Source organism: Meles meles, chromosome 10, assembly GCF_922984935.1.
Source record: "Meles meles chromosome 10, mMelMel3.1 paternal haplotype, whole genome shotgun sequence".
Lineage (NCBI taxonomy): Eukaryota > Metazoa > Chordata > Mammalia > Carnivora > Mustelidae > Meles > Meles meles.
This window is the reverse complement of record NC_060075.1, coordinates 63,282,569-63,296,357: the sequence shown is the minus strand read 5'-3', so window position 1 is coordinate 63,296,357 and position 13,789 is coordinate 63,282,569. Positions and strand designations below refer to the sequence as shown.

General features: G+C 34.0%; 2 long non-coding RNA genes across 6 annotated transcripts in view; both read right to left on the bottom strand.

The window, feature by feature from the left end:
• Nucleotides 1-451: 451 nt before the first annotated feature.
• Nucleotides 452-5,957, bottom strand: LOC123952221. The gene is made up of 2 exons (XR_006820579.1): nucleotides 5,792-5,957; nucleotides 452-1,273 (listed from the first exon to the last, which is right to left on the bottom strand). It is a non-coding gene; the product is annotated as an uncharacterized LOC123952221 (long non-coding RNA).
• Nucleotides 5,958-8,936: 2,979 nt separating this feature from the next.
• LOC123951628 overlaps nucleotides 8,937-13,789 on the bottom strand; it is a 59,869-nt gene continuing 55,016 nt past the window's right edge. For all 5 annotated transcript variants that reach the window (XR_006820486.1, XR_006820484.1, XR_006820487.1 and 2 more), the window contains 2 exons: nucleotides 9,822-9,935; nucleotides 8,937-9,114 (listed from right to left, as the gene is read on the bottom strand). This is a non-coding gene — a long non-coding RNA (uncharacterized LOC123951628). The remainder of the gene's footprint in view (nucleotides 9,115-9,821; nucleotides 9,936-13,789) is intronic.

Here is a 13,789-nt window from a genome sequence, read left to right as displayed (position 1 = left end):
ATGTGAGTTTCATTGATTTCATGTGTGTGTGCTGACATACTTTGATTCCTGTCACATTTTCTTTCATGTATCTTCTGTTGGTATTTTCCTTATGGTTATATAAACATGGGACTTACATAAAACATCTTTTAAGTTATAACAATCTATTTTAACCTGATAACAACTTCAATCATATATAAAAAGATACTTCTATAAATCCCACCCCCACTTTATATTAGTGATGTCACAAGTCACATATTGTGAATTTATTAACACGATTTTGCAGCTATAGTTATTTTTAATGCTTTTGTTTCAAATTCTGTCCAAATGTAAAAGTGCTTTACTTTATACCAATACAGTATTATAGTAATCTGTAGTTTCTTATATATTTACCTTTACCAGCAAGCTGTATATTCTCTCATGGCTTCATGTTTCTGTATGACATCCTTTCAACTTGCAGGATTCCTTTAGCATTTCTTATAGGACAGACCTAATGGTGTTGAACTCCCTCAGCTTTTGTTTTATCTTTTTACTTCTCTTTCATCTTTGAAGGACATTTTTACCAGGTAGTGTTCTTGGTTGGCAGGTTTTTCCATCTTTTGGTGCTCTGTGTCATCCCTTCCCTTCCAGCCTGAAGGTTTCTGATAAAAAATATACTGATAATCTTATGGGGATTCCCCTGTCCATGACAAGTTGCTTTTCTCTTTCTGATTCAAGATTTTCTCTTTGACAGTTTAATTACAATGTGTATTTTGGTGTGGGCCTCTTTGGATTCATCCTAGCTGGAATTCTTTGAGCTTCCTGAACTTAGCTGTCCACTTCTTTCCTTAGACTTGAAAATTTTCAGCCATTATTTCTTCAAATATTCTACCCCACCACCCTTTTCTTTTTCAAACTCCCATAAGCATATATTGATTGCTTAATGGTGTTTTTTGAGTGTCTTAAGCTTTCTTCACTTTTCTATATATTTTTTTCTGACTCAATAATTTCAAATTGCCTGTCATTGAGTTCACTATTTTCTTCTGTTTAATCAAATTCAATATTAAAGTTCCTCTGGTGAATTTTCCAATTCAGTTATTGAATTTGTTGATTCTTCTCTATACTTTCTCTTTGTTGGTGTCCTCATTTTGTTCATGTATTTTCTTGATTTTGTTTGTTTATCTGTGTTCTTTTGTAGATCACTGACTTCCCATAAGACAATTTGAATTCTTTGTCAGGTAACTCATAGATCTCCATTTCCTTAGGTTTATTTTGTTCCCTTGACAGGACAATGTTTCTATGTTTCTTTGTGTCCCTGTGATTTTTTTTTCCGAGTTTTTGCATTTGAAAAAAAACAACAACAACAGTATTTCTGTCAGTCCTTTTGGCTGGCTTTCAATGGGGGAAGACTTTCACCAATTAACCCAGCTATAGATACTAGGGGGCCTCTGAAACCTTTTATGGGGTGGGGATATGGTGTCTGTAAGCTTACAAATTTCCCAATTAGAGATTTGCTAGTTTCTTTTTCAGGAGCTCATAATCTCTTGCTCCCTCTGGTGACTGTGCAATACTGCAAGTTCAAAGGTGTTACAGTAGTAAACTGTTCAGCTCCCTTTTGTTCTCAGCAACCCTGAGGCATCCAAGTATCCTGATTCCCGGTCAGGGTTCCAAGTGAGGCCAGAGAGAAACCAGTTTCTCAGGCAGCCCTCTGTAAATCCAGATGAAAGTTCCTCCCTCCTCCCTTCCCCCAAAGAAGCCATGAGTTGGGTGCATTTTCCCAATAACACCAAATCACATTGGCCTCTGTGCCACCTCAAGTCCTCCAGTAAAAGATCAAGCTACTCCCATTTTCCCTTACTTTTAGTGGCCCCCATGCAAATTATGCTGGTTCCAGCTAAGCCAGTGCTTCAACTCAGATGAGAAAGAAACAAGTCTCCCAGGCAGCCCTCTAAAAATCTTGCACATTGGACACATGCTCCACTTGTCTGATTCCCCCTAGGGAGAAGGCATGAGCTGGAGTTCTCTCTAATGACACTAACCTGTGCTGGCTTGGGAGTGGGGCAATTGGGAGTAAAGTTAAATAATTCTTCCCATTCATTTCAATGTTGCTGTTTCTAATTTTTTTTTTACCTGCTTGGGTTATTACAACTTAAGTGGTTCCTGGAGTTCCCATAAAGATATTTTGGTCATATATTGCTAAGTCTATGTCTGTGTAGGAGAACAAGGTTGGGTCTATTTATTCTGCCATCTTGCACTTATTCTCATTGATTTCTGCTCTGGTCTTGACTATTTCTTTTCCCAATTACTTCGGTTTTATTTTGCTCTTTTTTTCTTATGGTGGATACTGAAGTCATTGATTTGAGATCTTTCTTCTTTCTTGTATAGGCTTTTGGTGCTGTAAATTTCCCCTTCATGCTGCTTTAGTACCATTACACAAAACTGATACATTTTCTTTATCAATTCAAAAGATTTTTTTTTTCTTTGACTCATGTTATTTAGAAGGATATTACTGAATTTCTAAATTTTGGAGGATTTTTCCAGAGAGCATCCTATGATTTCTAACTTAACTCCACTGTGGTCAGTAATATATATACACTTGATGACTTAGATCCCTTCAATTTCTTGTGATTTGTTTTATGGTCCAATGCAGTCTATTTTGGCAAATGTTTGTTTTTTGAGTACATGAAAAGAATGCTTGGTTTTGGGTAGAGCATTTCATAAATGCCAATGGCATGATGTCAATTGACAACGATGTTCAAATCTACTTTCTTCATAATCTTTCTTTTTTCTGTTCTATCAGTTATTGAGAGGATCTGTTACTATAATTGTGGGTTAGTCTATTTTTTCTTGTGGTTTTAGCAGTTCTTACCTTATGTGTTTTCAAGCTCTGTTACTAGGTACATAAGTCTCAGTAAATTGACCTCTTTATCACTACAAAATAAACTTATTTATCTCTCATTAAGATATTTTGCTCTAAATGTTATTTTGTCTGATATTAAGATGATGACTCAGATTTTGTTTTATAAAGTGTTAGGATGGTATAAATTCTTCCATTCTTTTACTTTTAACTTACTTCTATCTATATTTATGTTTGAAATTTGTTTCCACAGGCAACCTGCAGGTTTGCTTTTTATCTGAGACTGTTTTGTTGTTGTTTTTTTTTTCCCCCCATTGGATATTCTTTCCTGCTTTGTTGAAAACTAGTTGACCATATAGTTGTGGGGTCCATTTTTGGGTTCTTTTTTTCTCATTGTAGATACTGAAGTCTTTGATTTGAGATGTTTCTTCTTTCCTTATATAGATCTAACACTTTTTCCTTTCCTTCCTTTTTCTATAGATCTTTTTTCTTTCCTTTTATAGCTTTGACAATCTCTGTATTTTATTTGAATTTCTACATCATTTAAACTTAATCTTTTACTAATATGGTTAGCTTCAAATCTATTATCTTGCAATTTATTTCTTATTTTTCCCATCTTTTTCTTGTTTCTATTTTCCTCTTACCACAGTTTTTTAGATTAATGAATATTTCTATCATTTTATCACCATTGTGGGCTTTTTAACTATAACTCTGTCATTTCAAATAGGTGCTTCGGGACTTACAGGACACATGTCTAAGTTTTCACAATCTTTTTTCACCTACTACCACTACGTGGAAAGCATAAGAACCTTAGAACAGTATAGTTCAATTTTCCTCTCTCAATATATGCTATTGTTTTCCATTTCAATTTTATATATATCATACACCTCATACTACATTGTTATCATTTTTGTTTAAACAGTTACTTATTTTTTAGAGAATTAAGTAATATGAAACAAATCTTAAGTATTTACTTATCTAGTTACCATTTCCTATGAACTTCATGTCTTTTTGGGGATTCCTATTTCCACGTGGTATTTTCTTTCTGGCTAAAGAAATTCCTTTAATCTATTTTATAGTGTAGGTATGCAGTTTACAGATGCTTTCTACTTTTGTACGCTAACAAAGTCTTTATTTAGCCTTGTTTTGAAAGAAATTTTTTATAGGTATAGAATTCTAAGTTAACAGAGCTTGTGCTTTTTCCCTTTTTCTTCTGGGTTTCATTTTGAATAGTTTTTATCACTGTATCTTCGATTTCACTAATTTTTTCCTTCTGCCAAGGGTTATCTGCCATTGATCCCATCCCATGTAGTTTTCACCTCACACACTATAGTTTTCATTTTCAGAAGTTATATCTGGGTCATTTTTATATCTTCTATATATCCACTTAAATTTGATCATATGGAGTATCTTTTAGTAACTTTTTAAAAGTCTTTGAGCCCTGAATCAGTTTTGCTTATAGATTTATCTTGCCAGTATAAATCTCATTTTCCTGCTTTTTAAAAAAAAAAAACCTGGTAAATTTTTATTGTAAATTTTAACTTGTTGGATGCTAAAAATTTTTTTGTCCCTGTAAATATTATACTTATTATTAATACTTAAAAATCTTAAGTATTATTTTTCTGGAAACCAGTTAAATTACTTGGAAACAATGTTACCTTTTCTGGTCTTTCTTGTAACATTTGTTTTATGAGAACAGTGCAGTGATCAGTCTAGTGTCATTTGTTCTTTGTTACTGAGGGAAGATTCTCTGTAATCTGCCCAAAGCTCCATTACAATTGAGATTTTCCCGCGTGTTTAGTAAACACGATCCCTGGCCTTACGTGAGCACTGAGCATCATTACATCTGGAAGGTTATTTCCCCAGCCTTGCATCCTCACACACATGTGCTGATTGGTAATCAGCTGAATTTTTGATGGAGGATCCTCTGAATGGAGGAAATCTCTGGAGTTTTCTCTCTGTGCTACTCCTTTCTCTCCAAAAATCTATTCTGTGAACTATAGCTGCCTTGGTTTCATTGAACACTCAGTTCCAAAGCCTCATTATGTCTACTGAACTCCACCTAATTTCCCCTTCCCTGTGTTGTAAACTGAAATCTCTCTCAAAGATTATCTTCATCTTAATTGCCTGATGTCCAGTGTCTTGAAAACCATCCTGTATAGATTTTGTTTTTATTCTTCAGACAGAAGGATAAATCCAATCTCTGTCATTCCATCTTGACCCAAAGCTGAAGTTTGCCAAGATATTTTTTCTTAGGAATTTTTAATTATTTACATTGAGTGGGTTGTTCTAAATGCTCTGTTATCTGTATTAACAAAGACTCTGATAATTTCTTTTTTACACTTTAAGATATCTATACTTGATGTTAAGAATTATTTCTCAGCAGCTTCCTTATGCCCATAATGATTCTTATCCAGGGAAGAAGTGTTGTACTCACAATCATATTATGATTAAATGAAATAATGGAAGCATTTACAAATAAAGCAAATCATCCTTTAGGACCTCAGAAATAAGTCTAAAAACAAGATTACATATGCTAACATATTAAAAAAAACTCATTTGAATCATTTATTATGATGACCAGTCAATACTGGTCTCTCTAAGCAATGTGATAGATCTTTAATGATGATATATCCTACAGACCTTTCTCTCTTATTGTATGGTTTGACACTGTAATTCTATTAAAGATATTCCACAGTTTATTGGTTTTAAAATCTTAAAAATCTTAAAAATCTTACTTGGATTGTTATATGACAATCTCTGTATTTTTAAGCTACAAGGGATTTTTCCCCTCTGTATTTCATATTTGTCTAATGAATGTGTTGAAATAAATATGAAGTAAATATATTTCTGATGTTGCATGAAGAATTTTTCTGAATTTTTTTGTCTTACATATAGATTCTTAAAAATATTTTATAAAAATAAATTATGTTCTTTGATACTTCCTTTGCTCAGCTTACAAATATATTTACTTACCTGAAATATATCAGTGCCTATATTTAAAAGCCAGTAGTGGGCTCCTTCTTTAAAACATCTTAGTTCACCCCATCAAAATACCACCAGCATTTTTCACAAAGCTAACAATCCATCCTAAAATGTGTATGAAACCAGAAAAGAACCTTGATAGCCAAAGCAATTCTGAAAAAGAAAAAACAAAACTGAAGGCATCATGATTCCAGATTTCAAGCCATATTACAAAGCTGTAGTCATCAAGACAGTATGGTACTGGCACAAAAACAGACACAAAGATCAGTGGAACAGAATAGAGAACCCAGAAATGGACACACCATTGTATGGTCAACTAATCTTCAACAAAGAGGAAAGAATATCCAAAGGAGAAAAGATAGTCTCTTCACAAATGTTGCTGTGAAAACTAGATAGCAACACGCAGAAGAATGAAACTGGTCCCCCTTCTTACACCATATATGAAAATAAATTCAAAACAGATGAAAGACCTTAATGTGAGACAGGAAACCATCAAAATCCTAGAAAACACAGGCAGCAACCTCTTTGATCCCAGCCATAGCAACTTCTTGGTAGACACATCACTACAGGCAAGGAAAACAAAAGCAAAAATGAACTACTGGTCTAAGGAATGAACTAGTAGTTTATTCAAAAATGAACTATTGAGTTCATCAAGATTAAAAAAAAAAAACAAAAACAACTTCTGCACGGCAAAGAAAACAATCAACAAAACTAAAAGGCAGCCTATGGAATGGGAGAAGATATCTGCAAATGATATATTGGAGAAAGGGTTAGCATCCAAAATCTACAAAGAACTTATCAAACTCAACACCCAAAAAACAAATAACCCAGTTAAGGAACCGGCAGAAAACATGTACAGACACTTTTCCAAAGAAGACATCTGGATGGTAAGAGGCAGATGAAAAGATGCTCAACATCACTCATCATCAGGGAAATACAAACTAAACCACAATGAGATACCATCTCACACCTATCAGGATAGCTAAATTTAACAACACAAAAAACAACCAGTGTTGGCAAAGATGCAGAGAAAGGAGAACCCTTTTGCACTGCTGGTGGGAATGCAAACTCTGGGAAATAGTATGGAGGCTCCTCAAAATGTTAAAAACAGAACTACCCTATGATCCAGCAATGGCAATACTAGGTATTTACTGAAGCATACAAACATAGCGATTTGAAGGGGCACATGCACCCTGATGTTTACAGCAGCATTATCAACAATAGCCAAACTATGGAGAGAGCCCAAATGTCCACTGACTGACAAATTGATAAAGAAGATGTGGTGTGTGTGTGTGTGTGTGTGTGTGTGTGTGTGTGTATACACAATGGAATATTGCTCAGCCATCAAAAAGAATGAAACCTTGCCATTTGCCACAACGTGGATGGAGCTACAGGATACTATGCTAAGTGAAATAAGTCAGTCAGAAAAAGAGAAATACATATGATTTCACTCATATGTAGAATTTAAGAAAGAAACCAGATGAACAACATATGGGAAGGGGGAAAAGAAAAAAAGGAGAGAGGGACATAAGCCATAAGAGACTCCTAATGACACAGAATAAATTGAAGGTTGATGGAGGGAGGTGGGTGGAGGATGGGCTAGATGGGTGATGGGTAGTAAAGAGGGCACTTGTTATGATGAGCACCAGGTGTTTTTTGTAATGAATCACTGGCTTCTACTCCAGAAACTAATGCATTATATTTTAACTACCTAAATTATATTTTATTTGCATTATATTTTAACTACCTAAAATCTTAAGTTTAAGAAAAATCTTAATTTAATAAACAGTGATTAAATATACCACTGAATGACTTCGGACAATCCTGTGTCATAAGATTTTAATGCACACAGTATTTTTCAGAGCTTTTGGCTTCCTAATGTGTGTGTGTGTGTGTGTGTGTGTGTGTGTGTGTGTGTTGCATGTGTGTTATATAATTTGGATTATTTAAGTGCATATGAAAATTTTGTAGATGCATACTGGGACAACTTCCTGAACTCACAGTAATTTCCCCATTCTGTACTAAACTCTTTTTCTGATTACCTGGGAAAAGGCAGGAAATGCAAGCAGGGCTAATCATAATGCAACCACTTCCTGTTATCTCGGGCCATGGATATTAATTCAGGTCATGTTAGCAAGACTTTCTTCCCAAGATTTGGAAAAGGAAAGTTTTTACTTTTCTTTCTTGCAAATCTATAAGGATGTGAGAAAGTGTTATCACATGCCATGGTTTTGGCTTTGTGAAGAAAGCAATGTGTGAGAAATCACATGATACCAACACGTAAACTGAGAGATTCCTGGTGCTCATCACAGTTTCCAACTGGTGGTCACCTTAGCAATTCAGTTTTATTGGCCAATGAATCCTCTCTCATGCTTTAGAGAGTTTGAATAGGATGTCTATCACTTGCAGTCAAAACTTGCCCTTAGATGTTGATACAAAAATACTGAAACATTTTTAGAAGGATAACTAACAGGAGTTTTAAGAATTCCTTTAATTTCATTTTAATGATGCATAATAAGAAAATAGAATATATTACTATAGGTATCAGCTTATCTACCTGTGATACTCTTAAGTCAGACTGTCAGTTAAAAATAACATCACCTTGGGGCGCCTGGGTGGCTCAGTGGGTTAAGCCGCTGCCTTCGGCTCAGGTCATGATCTCAGGGTCCTGGGATCGAGTCCCGCATTGGGCTCTCTGCCCGGCGGCGAGCCTGCTTCTCTCTCTCTCTCTGCCTGCCTCTGTCTACTTGCGATCTCTGTCAAATTAAAAAAAATAAAAATAAAAATAACATCACCTATAACAAACAATTCTCACAAAATTTTATCATCATAATTTTTATTTCTTTTGGCAATATTTAGATAATGAAAATGATTCATATTTTCTTCGATTATTTTCCATGTTTATGTACTGAAAAATGTTCACATGGGTTCAGTATTCAACCAAAGTTGTTTGACTCAACGTGAGTGTTAATTAGATAATAAAATTTCAGAGAAGTAATAGAAATCTTCATGGTCCACAGAAAAAGGACTTTTTCTTAGATAAAATAGAGAGATGATGCAAAAGGAAATAGAAAAATGGAACACAATAGCAAAACTGAGGGCTGAGATCAAACATAAAATGTAAACTTACCCTGGGAAATATGGTTAATCCTGGGTTTAATACTATATCAGAAACTCAAAACATCTTCATCGAGTAAAAATATTTTTTTCAGTTTTCATTTTTTTCTTCTCTAACGTAACCAGTATTTAATAAAATAAGTAGTGACTATCTCTTCCACATCTTTATTATTTTCTTTCATAAAACAGTCATCTTCCTGTGAATAAATGGAAAGCAAATCAACCTAAAGATATCAATTGATTTTAAGGCACTATGCAAGGTTCTGCAAGCAGCACTGCAAGCAAGACCAGGGATTTTAACACTCTGTAATGTTTGTTTTAAATGGTTTACACTATGACTAGTATGACTTAAACATTTTTTTATCCTCTAATTGGCAGGATTTTGTTAAAAGAAATTGTAATAGATTAGGAAGAAGGAAATACGGAGAGCTGAGGGGAAAAAAGAAGACTCGTATTCTCAGGATAGCCCACAATTTCCACTTCCAAACAGTTACCATATATGAAACCCCTTAAATTATATTGTAACCCTTCCCTCTGGAGTCTTGACCTGCAGTTTGAGAAATACTGGCATTGATATATGAAATACACAGATAATGCAAAAAACTCATTTTACCACATAGTTTCACCTTCTGCCCCCATCAATCATGTTACAAACTCTGTCAACAGGAAGCAAATTGCCTCCCTTCCCATGGTCACTTTGCAGAGGAAGTGTTAATGACCAACATAAATGCCAAAAGTCAATAGGAATAAAGATACGGAGACAATACGCAAATTAGCATCAAATAGTAATATTAAACTTTATGGCAAAGTTTGTGTTGAAAGGAAAAAAGATGGAAAAGCCTTCTGGATCTTGTTTTGTTATGTTTAAAGAAGATTTTCTCCAATATCAGTGTTTCTCTCTTACCTTCTCATTGCTTTCCCACTCTGAAGTTCTTCATCCAGTCTTTACATCCAACCTTCTCCCTTTTCTTCCTCTACTACCCTGACCAAGCTCAGCATGGTAAGGGATGCAAATAAACTGGGAAGAAAATATTGTAGGTATATAAAACTTATATTAAATTCTAAATTACTTTATCTGTCACTAGGCTAATGAATAGTTATTGCATGCTGCTACCTACCAGACAATATCATGCTTCAGATGCAGACATGGTTAACAAAATAGTTCCTTTCCTTATGCAGTTTACTCTCAACATTTAGCAGTGAAGGAAAACTGCACCAGTATTTACTAACTATTGAGAAACTGTTAGGAGCAAAATGTTGAGAGTAGATTTTCAAAGTGCTAGGGAAATGTATAATTTGCTTATTTACATGTATTAGGAAATGTTTATTGGCATAGCAATATTCATACTGAGATGTGAAGGAGGACTACCATTTAGATAAGTTAAAGAGAAAGGGTAGATTCCAGGAAGATGGGACAGTATGCGCAGAAGCAGTTAAACAGCAGAAAGCATCGTCTGCTCAAACAGAAAGCCAAAGTGGCTGGCATGAACTCAGCAAATAGTAGCTTTGTGCATATGAGACTGGAAAGGCAGCTAAAGGTTAGATTGTTGGAATTTTGGGGGCATTTATTTAAAGGCCTGTTGGAAGCTGTTGGAAGATTTTAAGAGAGAAATGACATACTCAGATCTGTATTTTAAAAGGGGCATATACTGGAGAATGGAGAAGAAGAGACAGGGTAAATACGGCTATAATGACTGCAGTCTAGTTGAGGACACTGACAATAAATGAACACAGAACTGAATGGATTCCAGGGTTATTTTGGTGGTGGAATATATTAAATTGGGCAGAAGAGTCTAAAATTATGCTTATATTTTTGGATTAAGTATATAATAGTAGAGAGCTTTCCTGAATTTCAGAAAACTAGAAAGCAAATTTCTTAGATAGGAATATATAAAGCTGACCTAAAACTAAGCAGCTAGGTGAATATTAAGTATTTAATTATCAAGAATTTTAATTGCCCTTCTTACAGATTATAAGAATTCCAGGTAGATGATTCAGATGGCCCATTTCTCACTGAAACTTTTCCAATTTTGGGTGAACATCTAAGGTATCTAAAATAAAGCAGAATTACTTTCAAATCTGGGTGTGATCAGTAATTTATTTCTCGTGAAGAAAAAAATGCCATGTTTAAAAGAAAGGCTGAACATGTATATCTTACATCTTGCTAAATTCACAACTATAAGAGGAATTTCTAGTTGTGGAAATAATATCAGGAAGCAATAAGAGTGTTAAGCCATTTTTTTCTCATCTATCCCTTTTGCTACTGACTCTGCCACTGTAATTTTCAGTTTTGGCTTAGAATTCTGTGTTCTCTACACAATAGGCTCTGACATTATGTCTCTTCCAGACACATAAACCCAAAAGCTGCCATCTGCTCACCCCAAAATGGTTTGAATATCCTTTCTCTAAAATAAAGCCCAGGTTAATTACCTCAAAAGGTTTTTTCCATACTATACTACAACCACAGATCTGAATTCAATAATCCAAAAATCAATCACGTATTCAGGTTTAGTATTATACTTATTTTGAGCAAAGCGGTCTGCTAAGTGCTGAGCTGAATCATACAAATCTCACAATGTTTGAAATCTTGCTGGATTGATAGCAGAGGACGCGTACAATTTTGGGAAGACTACACAAGTGTAAAATTATTAGCACCAAGTTTTAAATTAACTTACTGTTACTACTAAGCATTTCTAATATAGGCCTACACAAATCTTACTGGCGTGCACAGTCATCTCTTCTATTAATAAAGGGGCAAACAATAAGATAAAATCTAAGAGATCTTAGCATTTTAATTTAGCAGTAACACTGAAAACTTACATTAGCTAATAAAATACAGAGCCTGATCTCAACATTTTTATGCGGTTCAAACACTGACAAGTTAATCAATCTAACATTTACATGTGGATGTATCTTCACCACCATCACTTTCACTCCCTGCCAGCCTTGAAGGATCATTAGAGATAAGAGGCATTTTAAGATTAGCAACTGTAAAGAAGAGATATGTTACTAACAATTCCCCTAAATGAGGACACCATTTTGTTCCGCCTAACCTTTGCAAGTTGTTTTCTAATGACTATACAATTCAGATTTGGGGCGATATACACTAAATCTTATATACTATATTTTATAAATATATAAATATAAAATATTTGTCAACTTTTTAAAGGGGAATAAAAATGAGATTCAAATCTTAGGATGCATGAATGGATCACATATACTTTATTGCTTCTGTGATATATTTCCTGGCCTGGTGTTTGGAATTAATTTGAATCATGTAAAATTTATAATACTAACATGGGCCTCTGGTTTCAGATGGCAAAGCTGACACAAATATTCACTTCTTCTTACTCACAAGTTCAGAAAATCTTGCAGATTTTACAAAAGCATAGAATGTCAGAACAAATAACAGTAGAATTTTCTGGAAAAAAATTTTAAAAGCTATCCAGGAAAGGCACAGTCCACGTATGATGTAAAGTGTTCAAATCAGAGTAAGAAGTTCAGCAGGTGTAAGGAAGAAGAATGCAACAAATACTAAGAAACAGAATGATTAAATAAGATGCTGAAAATAATAAAGATACGAGGAGGAAGGGAAATACTTTATCTTTCAAAAAGAAAAGATAAAAGATAATAAGCAATTCCAGAGAAAATAAAGCTATATTAGAAAAGCATGAAAAATGCAGAAAATTAAAACATGATATGATTTTGAGAAGTGAATATATAGTATATATTACATTTTTCTACATTTACTGGCTATAACTCAGTTGTGGCAAGCTGCAGCTAGAAACTTGGATTAGCTGTTTTTTTTTATTACTAAAAATACAGTTTAATGAGCACCTAAGTCATATCTTACACAGTTACTGTGAAATAGGTAACAGCTAAAACTCATTTTTTTATTCCATCATTCTCAGATTTGATTTTTCGATTCCTTACTTTGCCAGATGATAGTGTTATCATTTTTCCACCTCTTATCACTCTATCATCCAGTTTCTGCCACCAGTACATTATTTTTATTGCAAAGTTGGTAATATCTACCTTATATTCAGTAACAACAATTAAGCTTGCTGTCTTTTGAATATTAGTTATCATAAAAGCTTATATTCCATAACAGAATTTATCTCATTATGACTACATAAATATTATTCGTTACAGAGACACATTGTGTTCTATTATATATTTTTTTCAGTCTTATTTGCACCTCACAGGGGATAGTGTTTAATGGATTTTTCTTATCTAACCCTTTAATTAGTCTGAACAACAAAGAGAATATACACACCAATAGATGATTGATAAATAGATAGATATAGATAGACAGACAAACTATCAGGAATTTCTGGGACTATAACAAAAGATTTAACATTCTGGCTATCAGAGTGTCAGGGGAAGAGAAGACTTTCTAGCTTCACAGAAGCTGGAAAAGTACTAAATCATGGCTAAATACTTCCCAAATATGACAAGGAACATAAACTTTCATATTCAAGAAGTTGAGTGAACCCTAAACAGGATAAGCCCAAAGAAATCTATGCCAAGACATACTATAATGAAAGCTTAAAAACTAACGACCAACCTTGGAAATGACTAGAGAAAAAGAATACTTTACCATAGAGGGCAGAAGGGAGTAGTGCAGTATTTTTCTAGTGCAACAACAACAAAACTCTGTCAACCTAGAATCCTATACACAATAAAAAAGTCCTATACACAATAAAAATATCCTTCAACAATGAAGAAAAATTCAAGATATTATCAGATGAAGGAAAACTAAGAAAATGTGTTGCTAAGAAACATAGTAAGGAAAATTATGGTAAATAGACTTTCCTTCTCTTTCATTTTTAAAATTACTGATAGTTGAAACAACTAACACTGTTCTAACTC